At 42.4% G+C, this 22,452-nt stretch overlaps 1 protein-coding gene and 1 pseudogene across 3 annotated transcripts in view; one reads left to right on the top strand and one right to left on the bottom strand.

Annotated features, from left to right (window-relative positions):
- Positions 1 to 3,935: 3,935 nt before the first annotated feature.
- The window catches only part of MARK3 (MAP/microtubule affinity-regulating kinase 3), a 91,741-nt gene continuing 73,224 nt past the window's right edge, over positions 3,936 to 22,452 (top strand). For 2 of the 3 annotated variants that reach the window (XM_006879054.1, XM_006879053.1), the window contains exon 1: positions 3,936 to 4,123. The gene's annotated coding sequence lies outside the window, so the exon portion shown is untranslated. The remainder of the gene's footprint in view (positions 4,124 to 22,452) is intronic. The other variant, XM_006879055.1, reaches the window with a different exon arrangement.
- On the bottom strand, positions 10,261 to 11,581 carry LOC102851173 (annotated as a pseudogene).

Raw genomic sequence — 22,452 nt, 5'->3', positions numbered from 1 at the left:
TTTGTCCTTTTGTGACTGAGCTATTTCACCCAGCATAATGTCCTCCAGGGTCACCCATTTTATATAATATTTCATGAGTTCCTTGTTTTGTTTTTCAATGTAGCGTAGTATTCCATTGTGTGAATATACTAGAGTTTCTCTGTCCATTCGTATGTTGATGGGCACTTGGGTTGTTTCCATCTCTTTGCTATCATGAACAGCGCAGTAATAAACACAGGTGTGTATATATCTGCTTGAGTGGCTGTTATGGTTTCTTTGGAGTATATTCCCAGTTGTGGAATTGCTGGTTCAAATGGTATTTCTGTTTGCAACTTTGAGAAAGGACCTTACAGCCTTGCATAGTGGTTGCACCATTTTACACTCTCACCAACAGTGAATAAGGGTTCCATTTCTTCACAGCCTCACCAGCATTTGTTGTTTTCTGTTCTGTTAAATTTTGCTACTCTTACTGGGGTGAGATGATACTTCATAGTTGTTTTGATTTGCGTCTCTCTTAGAGCTAGGGATTTGGAACATTTCCTCATGTGTTTGTGTACCATTTGTATGTCTTTGGTGAGCAGTATGTCTTTCGATCTTTTGACTGCTGCTACCATGAGTGTTGATTGTGGATCCAAGTAAGATGAAGTTGTTGACAGTAGCAGTCTTTTTTCCATCTCTCATGATGTTTTCTGTTGGTCCTGTGTCTACTACAACACCCTTTTATGCATTATACAGATGACACATATCTTGCTTACTGAATCACTGAAAGTGATTGCTGCAGAAGGTCAAGGACTACAGCCTTCTATATGGGTTACAGGTCAGCATCAGGGAGACAAAAGTCCTCAATAGTGACCCAGTAGACACCATAATGATAGAAGGGAAAAGATTGAAATAGTCAATGATTTAATCTTACTTGGATACACAGTTAACACCCTTGGTATCAGCAGTGAGGAGATCAGATCAGGAAACATTATTTTGGAAAAGTCTGCAGTCAGAGACTTCTCCAAATTATTGAGGAGCAATAATGTAATTTTGAAGACTAAGGTATGCCTGATTCAGGCTTTGATTCGTTCATTCACTTGTAAAATATCTGAGAGCGGGACAGTGAATAGGACGACAGAAGCTTTAATACCTTTTAAGTTATGGCTTTGGAGAAAAGTACTGACTCTTCCAGTGTATGAGCAAGAGTCTATGGTCATGAAGGAAGAAGTTCAAGCTGCTCTGAATGAATTGGAAAAGAACAAGGCCCCAGGAATTGACAGCATACCAGTGACATATTTCAACAAATAGACACTGCCCTGAATGTGCTTGCCAAGTTGTTCCAAGAAATCTGGAGAACAACCACCTGGCCAAGAGATCCATATTTGTTCCCATTCCAAAGAAAGGTGACCCGACAGAGTGTGGAAATTATCGAACAGTATCATTACTATCACGTGCAAGCAAGATTCTGCTGAATATTATCTAAAATCAACTGGAACAGCACATCAGTGGAGCTTGCCAGACGTGTGGGCTGGGTTTAGGAAGAGGCTGTGGTACTAGGGATATTATAGCTAATCTTAGAGTAGCAGAAGAATGTCTGTATTTCATTGACTATGCAAAAGCATTTGACTGTGTGGATCACAACTAACTGTGGTCAAACTAACTCTGAGAAGAATGGGAATCCCAGAACACTTGATTGTGCTTATACAAAACCTGTACATGGACCAAGAGGCAGTCATCAGAACAGAGCAAGAAAACACTGCTTGGTTCAAAATTGGGAAGGGTGTATATCAGAGATGTGTCCTGTCTCCATACCTTTTCAATCTGTATGCAGAACAGATCATCTGAGAGGCTAGTCTCTTATGAGGAGGAATGTGGCATCAGGATTATTGGAGAAAGACTCATCCACAACCTGCATTATGCAGATGACACAACTTTGCTTGCTGAAACTGAGGAGGACCTGAAGCGCTTTCTGCTCAAGGACTGCAGTCTTCAATATGGATTGAAGCTCAATATCAAGAAAATAAAAATTCTCCCCACTGGGCTGATTGGCAACATCGTGATAGACAGTGAAGAGATTGAGATTGTTAATAGTTTCCGTTTGCTTGGCTCCACAGTCAACACTCTTGATTCCAGCAGCCAATAAATCAAAAGACAAAATGCACTGGGAAAGTCTGCAGTCAAGGACCACTCCAGAATACTGAAGAGCAACAATGTCAGTCTGGAGACAAAGGTGCACCTGATCCAGACCATGGTCTTTGCAATTAATTGCAAAGCTGGACAATGACTAGAGATGATAGGAGAATTGATGCCTTTGAGCTTTCGTGCTGGAGAAGAGTATTGAATGGTTGGCTAGGAGAAATAACAGGTTCATCCTAGAGTGGGTGAGACCAGGCTGCTCCTTGGAGGCTTGGATTCTGAAGCTTCATCTGACGTACTTTGGGCATGTTGCAAGGAGGAACCAGTCCTTGGAGAGGGATGTCATGCTTGGGAGGTTAGAGGAACAGCACAAGGGAGGAAGATCCTTGATGACATGGATTGACTCAGTGACTGGGGAAATGGGAGTAGATGTGTCAGAGACGGTAAGATTGGCTCAGGATAGAGTTCAGAGCTGTCGTACATAGGGTCACTGAGTTAACAAGCAACTCGATGGCATGTAACAACATCCCGTGGGTTGTCAATAGAACAAACAAACAAACATGTCTTGGAGAAAGTGCAGCCTGGGTGCTCCTTGGAGGCAAGCATAGTGAAACTTCATCTCACGGACTTCGAGCATGTAATTAGGAGAGGCCGGTCCTTAGAGAGAGTATCATCCTTAGAAAGATGGAGGGTCAGTAAAAGAGGGGAAGACCCAAATGGATTGACACAGTGACTGCAGCAATAAGCTCAAATATGTCAGAGATGACAAGGATGGCACAGAATTAAACAAGGTTCCGAACCCTTGTTCATAGTGTTGCTTTAGTCTGGGTAGATGTCACACCAGTTAACAACGTAAGTGTGCTGCAGAGTAGCTTTTTCTGTTCATCAGCTATCCTCAGGATGACTTTGACCTACAGATAGGGTGAGAGAAACAAGGCACATTGTCCTGGACACAGAGTTAGAAGAGAGAAAAAGGTTGGAAAATCTGTTCCCTTGCGTATGAGTGTGACACCTTCCTGGAGTAGGTGTTCAAGGTGGAAGAAGGTCCTAGGGAGGGACAAAGCATGGGGAACCAGCAGGTAGACCTGTGAGGACGGAAGGACAGAGGAAGCCCCTCCCCCCCGGGCCCTGGTATGTGCTGGACAGTACCTTGGTATTTAGCTCTGAAGTAGAGGTGCATGTGGCTTCTTTGGCAGTTGCTGGGCCTGTAGAGTATTTTAGTCAACACGCGTTAATTAAGGGTCTTTCTAGCTGAATTATTGTCAACAGCACAGTGTGGAAAGCAGAAATCCGTATTTCCCTTGGATTTCTCACTAGAAAGTCATGTGGCCATGCACATGTCACAAGAGGCTCCTCATCTGGTAAATGGTGATATTGGCTCTGCTGCCTGCTTCCCACTTTGTGGGGAGGATCTTGTATTGATGGAGTGTTCATTGACATATGGAAAAATGAAGTCTTTGATGACGATCAGATAATAACTCTTCCTCCCATTTTTTATGACTACCAAATGTACAGAATCTCTCATTTCTTTCTGAACACTGAGTTAAACTCTAGCACTTACGATTCCCTTGTTTTCCTCAGAAATTTGTTTCATGTGGACAATTCCTCTGATTGCTGAACGCATGGGCACTAAAATGAAAGCAATGTTTTGTTTTATGGCAGTTGGAGCCAATGTCATGGGATAATTTGCACATGAATTATTAAATGAAGAATAAATTTACCATTTAAACTTGTACAATAAAGTGTTCAAAAGAATATTTTTTCTTTAGCACAACTCTTAAAACTTGACAAGTACCGTGTGCTCATTTCCTTGTTGTTGTATCTCTTGTTACAGCACATATCACATGGAGATGGGCGTCAAGAAGTCACCTCTCGGACTGGGCGCTCTGGAGCGCGCTGCAGAAACTCTATAGCTTCCTGTGCAGACGAGCAGCCCCACATCGGAAACTACAGACTGTTAAAGACAATCGGCAAAGGCAATTTTGCAAAAGTGAAGTTGGCGAGGCATATCCTGACAGGCAGAGAGGTAACTGCTGATTGTGCTTGTCAGGACACTGCAGTCCCATGTGAAAGCCGGGGGAGGGGAGAGGATGTACTTGTGTGCATATGTCCTGAACTAAGTGAAACTTGGTTTTTTTAAAAGAAAGAAAAACCAGTTATATGGGAGTTACTTTGTTTCTCCACCATTACACCTATATCTATTTTTTAAGAATTTATTTTTGTCTAGAATACAGTTAACGATAGATGCCATTGAGTGAACCACAGCCCATAGTGACCCTGTGACCAGATACGTACCCTGCCCTACGTCATCCTCACTGTCTCTAACATACTTGAGCCCATTTTTACAATCACTGTGGGGAAGACATGTTGAAAGTCTTCCTCTGTCTTTTGCTGAGCTTCCACCTTTCTAAACATGATGTCTTTTCCAAGAACTGGTTCCTCCTGACATCATGCCCAAAGTATGTGAGATGAAGTTTCACCATCTGCGCTTCTAAGGACCACCCTATGTCTCCAAGATATATTTCTGGCTGGGATAGTCAGCCATGGGATATTCAGTGCTCTTCTCCAACACATCTCAAAGACATCAGTTCTTTCCAACTTTCTGATGCATAGCAAGTGATTGAAAAGACCATGGATTGGATCAGGTGTACCTTAGTCTTTAAAGTGACATCATTGCTACTTAGAACTTTGAGGTTCTTGACAGCAGATTTTCCCAGTGACATAATTTCTTTTGATTTCTTGACTCCTGGTACTGAGGGTGTTGATTGTGGATCCAAGCAAGATGAAATAGTTGACAGTTTCAGTCTTTTTATCTGTCATGATGTTTGTTGCCCGTTGGGCCAGTGGTGAGGAATATTATTTTCTTAATGTTGAGATGTAGTCCACACTAAATGCTGTAGTCTTTGATTTTCTGAAAAAAGTGTCTCAAGTCATCTTTTCTATAGGCAAGCAACATAATGCACATTGTTGATGAGTCTTTTTCCATTCCTGATGCCACATTCTTCTTCATAAAGTCCAGCTTCTCAAATGATTTGTTCAGCATACAGATTGACTGTTGTTGCTGTTGATTGCCTTTGAGTCAAGCATGACTCATAGCGACCCTGTGAACAAAAGGCCTGAAGGCCATTTATCAAAGTTCATAGAGTTTCTGGAGGCAAGTTGTTGAGAAAGTGGGTGGTGACACTCCTGCTTCCAAACAAATTGACTAGTTGTAGGAAAATGATACAGCCTTGATGCATACCTTTCTAAACCATATAGTGTTCTCTTACTCTGTACACCAGCTTCTCGGTCTATGTATAGGTTTCACATGAGCACAATTAAGTGTTCTGAGACTCCTATTTTTCTCAAAGTTAGCCATTATCTGTTATGATCTGCATAGTGAAATGCCTTTATATAGTCAATAAGACATATATAGACATCCTTTTGGTATTCTCTGCTTTCAGCCAGGATCCATCTGACATTAAGAAGAGGCCATGGTCATGGCCTCTTCTTAATCCAACTTGAATTTCTGGCAGTTCTCAGTTGATGTACTGGTTTAGCTTTTTAAATAATCATCAGCAAGATTTACTTGTACTTGATATTAATATTGTTGTTTGATTATTTCTACATTTGATTGGGTTATCTTTTTTTGGAATGGGAACAGATAGGGTTTTCTTCTAGTCAGTTGGCCAGGTGGCTTTCCAGATTTCTTGGTATGGCCTGGTATTTCTTGACACAGCCTGGTGAGCGTGTTCAGGGCTGCATATGCTGTTGAAATATGTCAGTATCCCATCAATTCCTGAGGTTCTATATTTTGTCAGTGCCTCCAGTGCAGCTTAAACATCTTCCATCATTCTTATAAAATGAGGATAAATCCACACACACATTCACACAATGAGTGTACACAACATGAGGACAGCCAAGTCTCACTTCTTGTAACTCCACCCAACAACAACATCCACAATACACAGGTAACTCCTAGAAGTTCATTTGTGGCCTCCCATGCTCCTACACCTTCTACTAGAAGCAGTCTTACTACTCTACTGGGTCTAAAATCTGTTGCCGTGACCACATAGGCTTCACAAAAACATATTTATGGGGTTTACTGGGGAAGTTAACAGGCTGTGATTCAGGTTGGCAACAGGATACAGTCCCTTCATCCAGACAGCCTCCCAGGTATTTTCACAGGTCCTTTGCCCTTCAGCCTCATAGATCAGTGTGTGTACAAAGTTCCTTTAGCTCTGCCAGTTATGGCATCTTCTTCAGTCCTCCGGTAAGCTGGAATGAAGGCCCCTGACTCTGCTCTGTCTCATGTTGGTCTCTGCTTCTCTGCTGAGTCTGCTGTTACTCTTGTGTTGAACCCACATTCGGTGGTACTGGGATCTCTGGCTCCGACAGATGCAGCCTGCTTCCTCTTCTTTGTTGGCATTGAGATTCCCAATTTTTGCTTCTGAGTATGCTAAATTTAATGGGGATACTAGTGAATCCCCTTGTGAATAGATTAACATACCCTGTCTGTGTGATCCTGCCCATCCGTGTGGGGCAGAGCCAAGGTCACTGGCTGGGAAAGCCTTTTTTTTTGTGAAGAAAGTTTTTGGGTTTTACTGGATTACTTACAAAGTTTGTAACATTGTTTTTCACACCAGATCTTCCCCTTTCATTTACCTCCCTCCCTCTGACCATCAAATTGTGCAGCCCGATGATTACCCCCTACCCATCCTCACCCCTCTGCTCCTACCCACCCCCCCCACCTTGGATCCTTAAACAAGTTTTATTAGTTATCTTTCTATTTCTACATTAATGATCTTATACAGTATTTGTCATTATGTGACTGAATTAGTTCACTTAGCATAATGCTCTCCATCCCCTCCCAAGTTAGGTAGTAATTTTCAAAATTATTGCTTCTGCAAACTGCATAGTATTCCATCCTGTGAATGCACCATAATTTCTCAGTCCATTCAGTTGTGATTGGACATTTGGGCTGTTTCCATGTTCTTGTGATGGTAAATAACACTACTATGAACATTGGTGTAGAAATCTCCATTTGTGCTTCAGTTCTCATTTTCTCAGGTTATATTCCAGGCATAGGAATATCTGGGTCATAAAGAATTTCTATTTTCCAGTTTTTTGAGGAAACACCAAACTGCCTTCCAGAGTGGTTGTACCATTTTACAGTCCCACCAACAGTGTGTAAGAGTTTCTAGCTCTCAAAATCCTCTCCAACATTTATCATTTGCCACTGCAAAAAAAAAAAAATGAGATGTTATCTCATTGTGGTTTTGATTTGCATCTGTCTTATTGCCAGTTATTTTGAGCATTTCTTCATGTTGGCCATCTGAATATTTTGCTCTGTGAAAAGTCTTTCCATGTCTTTGCCCATTTTGTAATCGTCTTGTGGAGGCCCTATAGGATTCTGTAAACTTTTTATATGAGACCCTTGTCTGAAAGGGTGTTGCAAAATGTTTTTTTACAGTCAGTAGGTTTTCTTTCCACTCTGTTGGGAAATGTTTTTGACGTGCGCAGGGATTTAATCTTTAGAAGGTCTCATTCATCAATTTTATCCTCTCCAGACTGTGTATATCTGGCTTTATTTGGCAGTCTCCTTATACCACAGACTAGGCCATCTAAGTGTAATCCCAGTTTGTCTCTTAGGAACTTTATGGTTTTGAGCTTTACTCCCAGGTCTCTGATCCACCTTGAGTTGATTTTTGTGTATGGTGTGAGATGTGATTTCCTGTTTCAGCTTTGTGCAAGAAGCAGTCCAGTATGCCAGCACTATTTCTTGAAGAGATTGTTATTTTCCCATTTGATAGATTTAATTTCTTGTCGAATATCGTTTGATCATAGATAGTTGGGTCCATTTCTAGGTTATTAATTCTATTCCATTAGTCTGTGTGCCTGTCATTGTACCAGTACCATGTTACTTTGGTTACTGCTGCTATGTAGTAGGTTTTGAGGTCAAGGAGTGCGATCCCTCCCACTTCATTTTTGTTTTTCAGAAGTGGTTTACTTATTTGGGGTCTCTTTCCTCTGTAAATAAACTTGACAGTTTCCTTTTCAGTCTCCTCGAAATGAATTTGGTATCTGTACTGGGATTGCATTGAATATGTATATTGCTTTTGGTAGGATTGTCATTAGGAAATCAATTTTGAACAGTAAACCTTTGACTCCACAATTACCATGGATGGTTCACCATGCATTACTTTAAAAAATGGTTCCATGTCAGCCATTATTATTTTTTTTTCCTCATTAAACTTATTTTAATGGGTTTCAAAATTCTGTGAGAAATTTTTGGTCAAGTTGCTTCCATTTAAAAAGTACTCATTTTAAAAACTAATAAAACTGCCACATGTAAAACAAATGATCCACAAAACATTCCTTTCCTTCTGAAGGTTTTACGATGCATTGTTATCAGTAACCAGTCTTTTTCTATTAAACTTAAATGGCCGCTTGAGACAAACAGTTCTGAAACTGTTCTTCCACCAACTGATTACGACTGGGGTGGCAGGTGTTATGGGTAATATTCGTTTAGCCTTCTGAGCTTTCTGAGCAGACTTGGTGACCTTGCAAGCTCGAACAGCCTTATTTTTTTTTTCTGTTTAGAGGGTGTTTTTTTTAATTAATTTTAATGAACATTTACAGAGATTTTGGATTTCTGTTCATTCATTGTTGCACTTTTCTCCCTGCCCACCCCTCCCCCCAAGTTCGCTCTTTGAAAAGTAGTCGAAAAATTCCTTCATTGGTATACAATCCCCACACACACACACCCCCCCTCCGCCCCGAGTATACTCCACTAGGCAACCTTCATTCCGGACTCTTGTTATAACTGTAATACCCTATTATATATCACTTTTAACCTGTTGTCTCCCTCATTTCTGTGTCAGTGCACTATGCATAATTTATCCAGTTTTTCTCAGTCTTACCCCAACTCTGATGGCAGTCCCATTCTACAACAGTGGTACCATGCAGTATTTGTCCTTTTGTGACTGAGATACTTCACTCAGCATAATGTCCTCCAGGGTCACCCATTTTGAATAATAATGCAGCATAGTATTCCATTATGTGAATATACCACAGCTTCTCTATCCATTTGTTTGTTGATGGGCACCTGGGTTGTTTCCAACTCCTTGCTATTGTGAACAAAGCCATGATAAACATGGGTGTGCATATATCTGCTTAGATGGCGGTTATGGTATCTTTAGGATATATTTCCAGAAGTGGCATTGCTGGGTCAAATGGTAGCTCTATTTGCAACTTTTTGAGAAAGCGCCATACCACTTTCCACAGTGGTTGTATCATTTTACACTCCCACCAACAGTGAATAAGGGTTCCAGTCTCTCTACAACATCGCCAGCATTTGTTGCTTGCTGTTCTGTTAAATTTTGCTATTCTTACTGGGGTGAGATGATACCTCATAGTTGTTTTGATTTGCATCTCTCTTAGGGCTAGGGATTTGGAACATTTCTTAATGGGTTTGTTGGCCATCTGAATATCTTCTTTGATGAAGTGTCTGTTCATATCCTCTGCCCATTTTTCAATTGGATTATTTACCTTTATCTTGTTGTGGTGCTCAAGTATTTTATAAATTCTAGATATAAGTTCCTTATCTGACATGTCATTACCAAATACTTTTTTCCAGTCTGTGGCTTCCCTTTTTTACCCTATAGATATGCATAGGGATTTGATTCTTAGAAGGTCCCATTCATCTTATTTTATCTTCTGGTTGTAGGTTTTTCAGGATACTTGGAAAACTGTTTGTGTTGTTTATTAGGACTACTAGAGTTCTTCCAAGTTTTTCTTTATTGAAGTTTATAGTCCTTGGTTTTAGTCCTAGGTCCATGATCCACCTAGAGTTGGTTTTTGTATATGGAGTGAGGTGTAGGTCTTGCTTGAGTCTTCTGCAAATATTTTTCCAATTTTGTCAACATTTGTTAAAAAGTCCAGCAGCCTTCTTTTTTTTTTATTTCATTTATTTTATTCATTTATCTCAATAAAAACAAAATGTGCAGATACATTCAAAGGAATCCCTTTGGATCATGTCTCACCTGGTATGAGAGAGATATACATATTTTTTTTCCATCTTAAATATATCGTAAAGTACTTCGTTTTTTCCCCCTTAGTACCTACAAGTATACATTTAAACGTTCCTAATTTTTTAAATGTTAATCTTTTCTTACCCAAGTCTTACCCAGCAGCCTTCTTATCAGCTGCTTTGATGATACCCACAGCAACAGTCTGCCTCATGTCTCGAACAGCAAAACCACCCAGAGGAGGGTAGTCAGAGAAGCTCTCCACACACATGGGCTTGCCAGGAACCACATCAACAATGGCAGCATCACCAGACTTCAGGAATTTGAGGCCAGCTTCTTGCCAGAATGGCGATCAATCTTCCCTTTGAGCTCAGCAAACTTGCAAGCAGTGTGAGCAGTGTGACAGTCCACCCAGCAGTGATCTGGGCAGGATGCTTTAAGATGACCACCTGAGCAGTGAAGCCAGCTGCTTCCATGGGTGGGTCATTTTTGCTGTCACTAGCCACGTTGCCACGTCGCCACGTCGAACATCTTTCACAGAGACATTCTTAATGTCGAAGCCAACATTGTCACCAGGCAGAGCCTCACTCAGAGTGTCATGGTGCATTTCAACAGACTTTACTTCACTGGCAGCGTTGACTGGGGCAAATGTGACCACCATGCCAGGCTTGAGAACACCAGTCTCCACTCTGCCCACAGGGACAGTACCAATACCACCAATCTTGTAGACATCTTGGAGAGGCAGACGCAGGGGCTTATCAGTTGGATGAGTTGGTGGCAGGTTGCAACCCAAAGCTTCAAGCAGTGTAGTCCCACTGGCACAGCCATCTTTCCGGATGACTTTCCATCCCTTGAACCAAGGCGTGTTAGCACTTGGCCCCAGCATGTTGTCACCATTCCAACCAGAAATTGGCACAAAGGCTACTGTGTCAGGGTTGTAGCTGATTTTCTTGATGTAGGTGCTAACTTCCTTAACGATTTCCTCATATCTCTTCTGGCTATAGGGTGGCTCAGTGGAATCCATTTTGTTAACACCAGCAATCATTTGCTTCACACCCAGTGTGTAAGCCAGACGGACATGCTCACGGGTCTGCCCTTTCTTTGAAATACCAGCCTCAAATTCACCAACAGCAACAATCAGGACAGCACAATCAGCCTGTGATTTTTCTTTAATCATGTTTTTGATCTCTGTGTCCTGGGGCATCGGTGATGGTCACATAGTACTTGCTGGTCTCAAATTTCCACAGGGAGATGTCAGTAGTGATGCTACACTCACATTCAGCTTTCAGTTTATCCAAGACCCAGGCATATTTGAAGGCGCCCTTTCCCATCTCCACAGCTTGCTTCTCGAATTTTTCAGTGGTTCGCTTGTCGATCCCACCACATGTGTAGATCAGATGGCCAGTCGTGGTGGACTTGCCCGAATCTATGTGTCCAGTGATGACAATGTTGATATGGGTCTTCTCCTTTCCCATTTTGGCTTAGGTTTTATGATGGTATTCACCAACACCTGTACTCTGGCGACAGACCCGTTGTCGAAAAAGCATCAGCCAATTATTTTTGATACAGTGATTCTCTGAATTAATACTTTGCTTTTCCTTTTCGAGCTGCCCTTTAGAATCTTCTGTTTATCGCTTATTTTAAATATTGTTGTCCCCGTTTATTCAGGATTTTCCTTTCAGTGGTTTCTGTTACCTACTGAGATCTGAAAATGATGAGATCTTTATGTATTTCACTGCCTCCTGGAGCCAGTTTCTTCCTCCTTTCCTAGGTATAAGCCAAGCCTGGAAAACACAGTTGAGTGAGTAACTGTGCCATGCCCTACCAGCACCCACTGGGCTTGTGCTGTCCACACAGGGCAGCGCCCATACTGCACATAGATGTCTGTACCATTCAAGGTTTCCTGCATGCATGGGGATCTGGGAATGTATCCTCTGCGCAAAAGAGGAGAACTGCAGGATCATTTCCCCACTATTCTGTATGTTTAAAATACTGTGTTGAGGGGAGCTCTGGTGGCCTAGTGGCAAGAAGCTGCACTGCAATCCCAGAGGAGCACGGTTTGAATCCACCAGATGCTCTGCCGGGAAAGGAGGCACAATCTCCTCCTGTACCAGTCAGATCTGATTTGACGGTACACGCATGTGCGCAAATAATAAAATAAAAATTAAAAAAAATACTGTTTTGAGTAATTCTTCATCTGAATATTTTCTCACAGCTTACATATGATGGGTTATTATACCAGCACGTACATGCTTCTTTCCTGTCTTTTTTGTTGCTGACTTTCTGCTAAGCTTCATTCCTTTTTTGTTAGAAATAGATTAATTAAAACCATTAAACTTAGGCAGTACTATGCCCCCAACATGCTACTTGAAACTGGTTTGATTCTTTGTACTCTAATTTCTTGTCTTTAGATCTTTATCCCTTGCTGTTATTCCAACTGCCCTGAAGTGGTCTTCATTCTTCTGTGTAGGCTCACTTGGAAGTTCCCCAACAGTGCCCTTTTCTGTAGGTATTGTTGTTGTGTAATATGCTGTCGCGCCAAGTACAACTCATAGTGACCCTGTGAATAACAGATCTGAGCTCTGTCCTGTCCCAGCTTCACAATTTCTGACACTCTTGAGCCCGTTGCTGTAGTCACTGTCTCGATCCACTTGGTTGATGGTCTTTCTCTCCTTCACTATCCCTCCACCTTTCCAGGCATGCTGACCTTCTCTAAGGAATAGCCCTTCCTAACAGCATGCCGAATGTGTGTGAGACGAAGCTTTACCATCCTTGCTTTCAAAGAGCGCTCTGGTTGCACCTCTCCAAGACAGTCTTTTTGCACTGTAGGGAATGTTCATCACTTTTTTCCAACGCCACAGTTCAAAGGCATGAATTCTTGTTCTGTCATCCTTATTCATTGTCCAGCTCTTAGCAGCATAGCAGGTGATTGAAAAGACTGTAGTCTGAATCAAGCACACCTTATTTCTCACACTGAAATTATTGTTCCTCAGTAATTTGAAGAGGTCCTTGACTGCAGACTTTTCCCAATGCAATATGTCTCCTAATCCTTCTGACTGCTGGTACCAGGTGTATTGATTGTGGATCCAAGTAAAATGAAATCATTGACAGTTTTAATGTTTTCTCTATCATGATGTTGTTGCCTGTTGGTCCAGTGGTGAGAATTTTTGTTTTCTTGACTTTGAATTGCAATCTGTGTTGAAGGCTGCAGTGTTTGATACTTCTGCATTTTCTCTAGGCATGGGCTTATGTGAAAATCTCAGTACTTCCTGTGCATAGCACATTTTGCATTGTGCTTACAGTTGCTTACTTTCCTGTTAACTCTTGTTTGAAACTAGGTTTTCTAGAGAAACAAAGTCATGAGTATTACTTCCAAGAAGGGCTCCCAGTAGTGGAGGCTGAGAAGTCCCAAATCACTGGGTTAGGCAGAGGCTGAAGGATTTAGGAGCAGACAAATCCCAAAATAACAAGTCGGATAGAAAGCTTCTGGTTATGAAGGAGCTCAGAGTCCAAAATCTGTTGTTAGGTGCTGTCAAGTCACCTGTGGCTCATAGCAACCCTATGAACAGTGAATCTGAACCTTGTCCTACCCTGTTCCCTCCTTCCATCTCTGACACACTCAAGGGTGCTCCTTGGAGGCAAGGATGATGAAACTCGGGCTCACGTACTTTGAGCATGTTGGGAGGAGCCATTCAGTCCAAACTCTGTACGTCTGGGTAAAGGCCTTACCAAGAATTTAATTTTAGACCATGAGACATGAGGGCATATGAGGGGGAGTTCCTGAGGGGAATGTATCCTGAGGGTTACACACCGCACCCCCACAGAAACTGCCTTCTGCCTGATTGTCTGGCTTATGACATGAGATGACAAATGCAAGATGCCACCACAATGTCCACCAGACACTTGATCACACTTAACCGAACTGACACAGACTGAATTATTGCTATACTCCAAGTTTATAGGAGTAAATGTCCATAATTAAAATGTTACTCGGCATATATTGTTGTTGTTGTTATGTGCCGTCGAATCGCTTGCAACTCAGCGACCCTGTGCACAACAGCCCTAAACTCTGCTCTGTCTTGTGCCAGTCGCACTGTCTCTGACTCTTCCATCCTGATAACCCCAGTCACCGAATCAATCCACCTCATGGAGGGCCTTCCCCTCCTGCCTTGTCCCTCCACCCTCTCCAGCATGATGTCCTTCTCCAAGGACCGGTCTCTTCTTACAACATGTCCAAAGTATGTTAGACGGAGCCTCAGAATCCTTGTCTCCAAAGAGCCACCCGGTTTAAGTGTGCTGAGTGAATATAATGCTTTTGAAGAATGCTTTTTCAAGAAATGTTTCTCCTGCACTGGAATTTCCTGATAGTTTGACAGATGTGCCAAGGTTATTATGTTACAGGCTGGCCATGACACTAATGCCCTGGCCAGATGGGCGTTCGGCCACGAGGCAACCCGTGTTTGCTACAGTGCACCATTCACATGCTCTCATTTTCCACAGCTCAGTGACCAGCCCCTGTGGCTGCTAGGTTATGACTCCTTGTTGTCAAGGTGCCTGGGCAGCCTTGGAGTTAGCACGGATGGCCAGACATCCAAGCTGTCCTTAGCAAAGCTTCCCCATCCCACCCGCACTGTTTTCTTAAGTGTCTGCCAATATTTTTTTTCTTTTTAAGAATGTCCCATAAATGAGATCATGCATTCCTTAACCTTCGTGTCTTTGAGACTCATCCAGGATGTGTATATTGATAGTTCTTTTTGTTATATTTCCCTGCTCCTCTACTTTTTTCTCCTCTTCTCTTTCTTTCCCTCCTTCTCGCTTCTCTCTTTGCTCCCATCCCTTTTTACTTCCCTTCCCTGCTCCCTCCTTTTCCTTCCTCATCTCCCTCCCCTTCCTCCTTTCCCCCTTTTTCCCCTCCCTTTGCTCCTCTCTTTCTCCATCCTTCTTCCTCCATCCCCTCTCTCCCTTTTTTCCTTCCCTCCACTTCAATTCTTCCTCCCCTCCCTCCCCTGCACGGCACTGGAATAGTTTCCAAGGTTTGTCAGTTATCAACAGAGGTGCTGTATGTATTTGTGCACAAGTTTTTGTGTAAATCTGTTTCCCTTTATCTAGGATTCTTAACGACGAGTAGAATTGTTGAGTCACATGGTAAAAAGTTCAGTAAATTTTGACCAGAAACTTGGGCTTCTTGTTGTTATGTGCTGCTGAGTCACCTGCAGCTCATACCCTATGCACAATACCTTTGAATCCTGCCCTAGCCTACGCCAGTCTCACTCTCTGTGACACACCTACCCTTATTATCCCAGTCACTGTGTCAATCCGTCTTATCCAGGGTCTTCCCCTCCTGCATTGTCCCTCCACCCTTCCAAGCATGATGTCTTCCATGGACTGGTCCCTCCTGGCCACATGCCCAAAGTAAGTGAAGAGGGGTTCAAAATCTTTGCCTCCAGAGAGCAACTTGGTTTCATGGACAGACATGTTTGTTCTCTTGGCTGTCCATGGTGTGTTCAGTATTACTCTCTAGCTCCACAACTCAGCGTCATCAGTTCTGTCATCTTAACTCATGGTAGTTATCATTAGACCAGGTTCCTCCTGCCAGCTGAATTGGGGTGATTGTTCTTCATTTCATGTTCTAGCCTATATAGAATGCAATCCAGGTCAGTCAGCTTTCTGGAACATCAGTTCCAGTTTATCAGCCTCTGCCTTTATGTGGAATAGCTGGCATTTCTCAAGCTGTGGAGCGCTGAAGCCACAAACCATACCAGCAATGAAGGCCATTCCAGCTATTTTTTCTTTTTAATATTTAACAAGATTTTTCTTCTTGCATGTCATTAAAAAATACTGCTTGATTATTTTCACACTCTGAAGGATCACTTTTTTTGTGTGTGAGAACAAGTATGGTTCTCTTCCGGTTAATTAGCTATGTAGCTGTGTAGACTAGTGAGTACATCTAGGGCTGCATCTGTTTGTTGAAACACCTCAATCAATATTCCATCAATTCCTGAGTTCTTACTTTTTTCCAGTGCCTTTAGTGTGAACTTCTTCCCTTGTTACTGTTGGCTCTTGATTATTCATATGCTGTGTCCCGAAATGATTCGACATTGGCCTATTCTTTTTAGTATGCTGTGTGTGTTCCTTCCATATTTTTATGCTTCCTGCATTATTCGAAACTTTACCTATAGAATCCTTCAATATTTGCAAAAAAGAGCAAGGGGCACATAGGCACAGCCATCTCTGACCTTTACCAACTTCACAAAGGGAAACTGTCCCTGTCAGCAACGTCAGTGATACAAAACCACTTCCCAGGAGGTCAGACATATGCCCCACACTCCCGTACATCTTTCTACTCATCTCAACACCAGTCTTAACTGCTTTGCTGGGTCTAAAATTCTATGTAGTAGCTCACAGACCACACAGAACCATGTTAGGGAGTCAGAAGGTCATAATCCAGGTTAGGAGCAGAGTACAGTCAGAACAGCTCCTGAAATGAGCTCACAGGCACCTCAGCCTTGAGCCTCACAGCTTTAGGCCTGTGTTACAATGTTCTCAGTTCTGCCAGTATTGGCTCCCCACCACCCCTAGTTGTCCAGCAAGCTTGGGCAAAGGCTGTTAGCTCTGGTTTCATTGGTGTATCAGTCTCAAGGCCCCATGTACTGTTAGGTCTTGGGTGCTCTGTCTCGTGTTCTCTGCAGTGGTTGCTGTGGCTGTCGGTCCTGTAGGTTCTCTTGTTTGTTGCAGTGACGTTTTTCTTTCCTGACTGGAAAGCTCTCTGCTGCTGCTGCCGGGTTGCTCAATTTAATGGCAAGGCTAGCCAACCTTCTTGTTGATTGGTAGATAAACCAGTCCCCTTGTAACTAGGCTAACACACTTTATTCACATATTTTTACCTCTCTTCATGGTAAAGTCAGAAGATGACTAGGAGAGCCATATGGAAAGATCAAAAGTCCACAGGATTACAACTCATTATTGCAACATGAATACATCTTGAGTTCTTACATCATGAGAAATACCAGGTATTTTCTTCCCTTTCAGCTTTCTAACTCTAGCTCTTTGTACATTTTTGTTGTAATACTTTGCTTTGTCTTCTGAAGCTGCCCTTTGAAGTTGTCATTTCATTTCTGTTACAGTAGCATTTCTTTCCTTAGTTTTGACTTATGTTCTGGTATGTGTTTCAGAGTTTTCTGACAATCTGCTTTGGTCTTTTCCTTCTTCCTTGCTTTTATTTTTAATTTTTTATTACAATTTTTGTGTGTGTACCGTCAAATCAAATCTGACAGGTACAGGAGGAGATTGTCCCTTTTTCTTCAGCAGAGCATCTGGTGGATTTGAACCAAGTGCCTCTGGGATTGCAGTGCAGCTTCTTGCCACTAGGCCACCAGAGCTCGCCTCTTCCTTGCTTTTTAATGATGTTTTTATTTTCTAAATGAACAATGACTAGGGAGGATAGAAGGACAATTGATGCCTTTGAGCTGTGGTGCTGGAGAAGAGTATTGAATATACCATGGACTGCCAAGAGAACAAACAGATTCATCCTAGAGACGGTTAAACCAGGCTGCTCCTTGGAGGCAAGGATTTGGGGGCTTTGTCTGACATACTTTGGACATGTTATAAGGAGGGAGAGGTCCTTGGAGAGGGACATCATGGTTGAGAGGGTGGAGGGACAGCGCAGGAGGGGAAGACCCTCTATGAGGTGGATTGATTCAGTGACTGGGGTAATTGGGATGGGAGTATCAGAGACCGTGCGATTGGCACAGGACAGAGCAGAGTTTAGGGCTGTTGTACATAGGGTCCCTGTGAGTCGCAAGCAACTTGACGGCACATAACAACAATAACAAATGAATGATGTCCTTAATGCCATCTCACAACTCCTATTCAGCCATTTGATGGCCAATACATCAAATCTAGAGATGACTTTTAAATTCAGTTGTGATAGACTAATGGTCATATTTTATTTTGGTTCTTATTGACCTATTTTCATTTTCTTCTGCTTCACTCAAACTCCCGTATGAGTAGTTGATGGTCTGTAGTCAGCCCCTAGCCTGGTTTTGATTGCTCCTGTTGAGATATATCTTGGAGAGAATGCAGGCGGAGTGCACTTTGGAGGCAGAATGATGAAGCTTCGCCTCCCATCCTTTGGGCATGTTGCTAGGAGAGACTGTTCTTGGAGAAGGACATGATATTGGGAAGGGTGGAGGGTCAGCAAAGGAGAGGAAGACCCTCAGCGAGGTGGATTAACACAGTAACTGTTGCAACGGGCTCTTACGTGTCAGGAAGTGTGAGGATGGCGCAGGATAGAGCAGGGTTCAGATCTTGTGTTCATATGGTTGCTATGAGTCCCATTTGACTCAGTAGTATCTAACAACAACAGTTGAGCTTCCCCATGAGCTGTCTCCACAGATGTGGTCAGTCTCATTTCTGTGTCAACCACTAGAAGAGGTCTATGTATAAAGTCACAGTTGGTTTTTTTAAAAACTTGTTTGCAATGAAAAAATTACTCATTGTATAAAATTCTATCATGGTCTCCAGTCTTGTTTCTGTCACCATGGCCATATTTTCCAACTACCTGTCCTCTTTGTTTCCAACTTTTGCATTTCGGTGAGACTCAGTAGCTGGGCAGTGTCCAGTTCCTCTGGTCTCGGAGTAGTGGAAGTGGAAGTTGATGTGGCCCGGTAGTCCTTCAGACTAATTGTGTGCATCTTTTCTTTCCTTTACGCTTTTTTCTTTCACTCAGGGAGAGATCCATGGTTGCATCTTAGGTGGTTACTAAGACCTAATCACTCCTCAACAGCAGTGGGGGCTACCGCATGGTCTTTGTGGACTCTGCTATGCAATTTGACTTTGATGTCCCCCAAGACTATGGTCCTGAGGCCCCAACACTAGTAACTCCTTCCCTCAGGGTGTGTGGTTAGGATTGTGAGTTTACCTAGCTGCTCCCTGTCGCCTCTACTCTGTGCGTGTAGAACTATCATCTGAAAAAACTGTGGTCAGAGGTGAGTTCATTTCACCTGTTCATATTTGTTCATCTTGTAGACACTATTTAGAATTAGTAGCTGCTTCATTTTTAAAAAGTTCCTTGAGTTCTCTTAATTCCTGATTTGCTGCAAACATTCTTGCTCCTAAGTGTTTGACTGTTTTCCAACCCCTTATTTCACAGTCAGGTGTCATAGCATTGCTCTTCATTCACTGTACTAGGTATGTTTGGGCTCTTACTGGGATCTTGTCCCCCAGTTCTAAGGAGGGTCCACATACTTTAAGTAAGTAGTCTGGAGCTCTTACAATAGAAACAGAACTCTTGAAAAGAACTTTTTAAAAAAAATTCTCATCTCTGCATGCTTGGTAGGGTGGAGAGACAGTGCAGGAGAGGCCCTCTCTGAGGTGGATTGATTCAGTGACGGGTAATTGGGATGGGTGTATCGGAGACAGTGCGACTGGCACAGGGCAGAGCAGAGTTTAGGGCTGTTGTACATAGGGTCGCTATGAGTCGCATGCAACTCGATGGCACATAACAACAACATGTTTTTGTTTTACTTTTGAAAAATTTCTTTAATTTTATATTTTACTCTTTCCACTTGAGAGAGAATGGGACCGTGTCCTCTCCCTGTCTGTTCCTAAGTCCCTTACCCCTACCATCTAATCTTGCTCTTAAACATGAATGCTGCTTTCCCTGAGGATATGAAAAGACACCCTGCTCATTTTGTCATAGATTTTGCTCACTGCACTGTGTCTTTCCTCTTTTCCCTTGCTTGCACAGATGTTTTCCCTGTGAGTCTAGTTGTTATGTCTGTGTAAGGTGGGCCTGAGATGGCAGCAGTGTGCATATTAAACATATGTTGAGCACAGCTTTCCTGACAAAAGGGCTCAGGATATCTGAGTCTGTCTGTCCTTTGGTACTGATGAATTCCTCAAGGTAAGAATGTACTGTTCTCCTATTTAGGGGAGATTGGGGCCCTTCTCTGGGCTCCCAGGTCTGGAGCCCTTCTGAGTTACATGGAGCCAGTCAGTGTTTTGTTTTAAGTCTTCTATTAGCTCTCTGGCTTTCAAAATTTTATTGAAATTATCTTTCCCACTATTACTTCTCAGCTTGTTTTTGGTCCTATATACCAGTATTTCATTACTGTCAGCTCCCCCACATCTGCCTGGTCTTTACACTCCTCCCTCCTCTCTCCCAGAAGAGATGGACACTTGGGGTAGAACAGGAATTAGTCTTGAATATTGTTGTACTTTCGCTTCTGAGGGTCATGAAGTGTTTGTTGCTGTTGATGAGAGTGATCAAACCATGGTTCTTCTCCTGAGCTGTGCTACACGACTTCAGGCTGCAGAGAGATGGCCGTAGAGTTTATTGCAGGGGTTATGTGCTCATAAGGAGCACAACAGCCTTACCAAAAGCTTGATGATTCGAGGGAGGCAGAAAATCTTACCGTCATATCATTCTAAATACCACTATCATAATATTCGGAATACAGGTTTGTTTGTTTTTTAAATTTATTATTCATTTCAATGAAAATTTACAGAGACTTTGGATTTCCATTCATTCATTGTTGCACTTTTCTCCCCTACCAACCATTCCCCTGGGTACACTACCCTCTTGGAAAAGTAAAAGAAAAATTTTTTCATTGTTTTATAATCTGTTCCCATAGTCCACTCCACTATGCAGCCTTCATTCTGGACTCCTGTCATGACAAAAATACCTAATCACATATCTGTTTTAAACAGTTTGCTCCCTCATCTGTTTCAGTGCAGTATACATCATTGAACTCGTCTTTCTCAGTCTCCCCCCAACGCCAAGGTCAGTCCTGTTTTACAACAGTGGCACTATGCAGTATTTGTCCGTTTGTGACTGATATACTTCACTCAGCATAATGTCCTCCAGGGTCACACATTTTGAATAATATTGCATGAGTTCCTTGTTTTTTAATGTAGCATAATATTCCATTGTGTGAATATACCACAGCTTCTCTATCCATTCATTTGCTGATGGGCACTTAGGTTGTTTCCAACTCCTTGCTACTGTGAACAAAGCTGCGATAAACATGGGTGTGCGTTGAATACAGTTTTGATTATAGTCTCTGTATTCATATGCATGTTTTTCCTACAGACTTATAGTCACACTCTTGTGCCCTGGTTTTCCCCCTCAATTTTGCATTGAGCAGATGGACACTTTACTGAATAATTGTCATGTTCTGTTGTGCATGGGGTCACTATGGGTTGGAGCTGACCAGGTGGCACCTCACGACTACTCAGTGGGCTCAAGTTTATCCGAGATGATGAGGGTGGCACAGGGTAGGGCAGGCCCAGACTGCTCAATGGCACCAAACGACAGCAGCGTTAATTGCCAGAATGATATGCTTCATTGGTTTGGGGCTGTTCCACTGCTTAGAACAACAATGTTTTTTGAATCAAAATTCTTTAAATGTTTTTTTTTAAATTGAGTACCCTCCAGAAGCCTTTGTGTGAGGGTGTCTCTGTTGATATTTACTGTGTTAGAAATTAAGACATTTTAAATATGCAATAAAATCTGCAAAACCCAGATGCCATGTGAGGCAGAAATCTGCCAGAGATGGAAAATTCAAATATTTCTTCTAAAGTCAGTGGTGACATTTCACCCGCCTCAAAGGCAGAAGAACACTTCAAAACCTGGGAAACCCAGGCAGCCCCAGAGAGTTCCTGCTCTCACAGGCTGAATCTATACATCCATTCAGCAGCATAACAGGCCTTTAGGAAGAAATAACTTTTCAAAACAGATTTTTGGGCAGTGTGACATTATTTTATATTTTTAAATCTTTTTATTGTTTCGCTTCATATAAGTTAGCTGGATTCCCCTGTCTACTCCCATATTGAACCTATTTGGCTTGAAAGATGTGAGGAGAGTCTGAGCTCTCACTGACATGCAGCTGTTTTAGTACCTTTTGAGGTGATTCAGGAGTCTTGAGTGAACAGGTGTATGAGTTGCTGGACCCCTAACTCTAAGGGTGGGCATTTTCAAGCTGTGCACAGAAGAATGAGGCAGTCTGCTCGGGGCATTGTAAGTCAGAACTGAAGGGATGGTAGGCTTTGTATATCTACTTTGAAACTAAAGGAAAATGTACCTGGTAGTTGTTGTTAGGAGAACTGATTAATTGGATTTTTAATCAAAATAGTGAGAATAGCTGACAAAACTAATACCCAAAGCCATTTGCATCAGTTAGAAGTTGATAGTTGTTGTTGTTGTTGTTGTTGTGTGCTGTTGAATTGCTTGTGACTCATGGCAACCCCATGTACAAGAGCCCTAAACCCTTCTCTATCCTGTGCCAACCTCACTATCTCTGACACACCTACTCCCATTACCCCAGTCACTGAATCGATGTGTCTC

The sequence above is a fragment of the Elephantulus edwardii genome, unplaced genomic scaffold, assembly GCF_000299155.1.
Source record: "Elephantulus edwardii isolate Elephantulus edwardi_28Jun2011 unplaced genomic scaffold, EleEdw1.0 scaffold00002, whole genome shotgun sequence".
Classification (NCBI taxonomy): Eukaryota; Metazoa; Chordata; class Mammalia; order Macroscelidea; family Macroscelididae; genus Elephantulus; species Elephantulus edwardii.
Note: the sequence above shows the minus strand (reverse complement) of the source record. Positions and strands in the feature narration are given on the sequence as shown.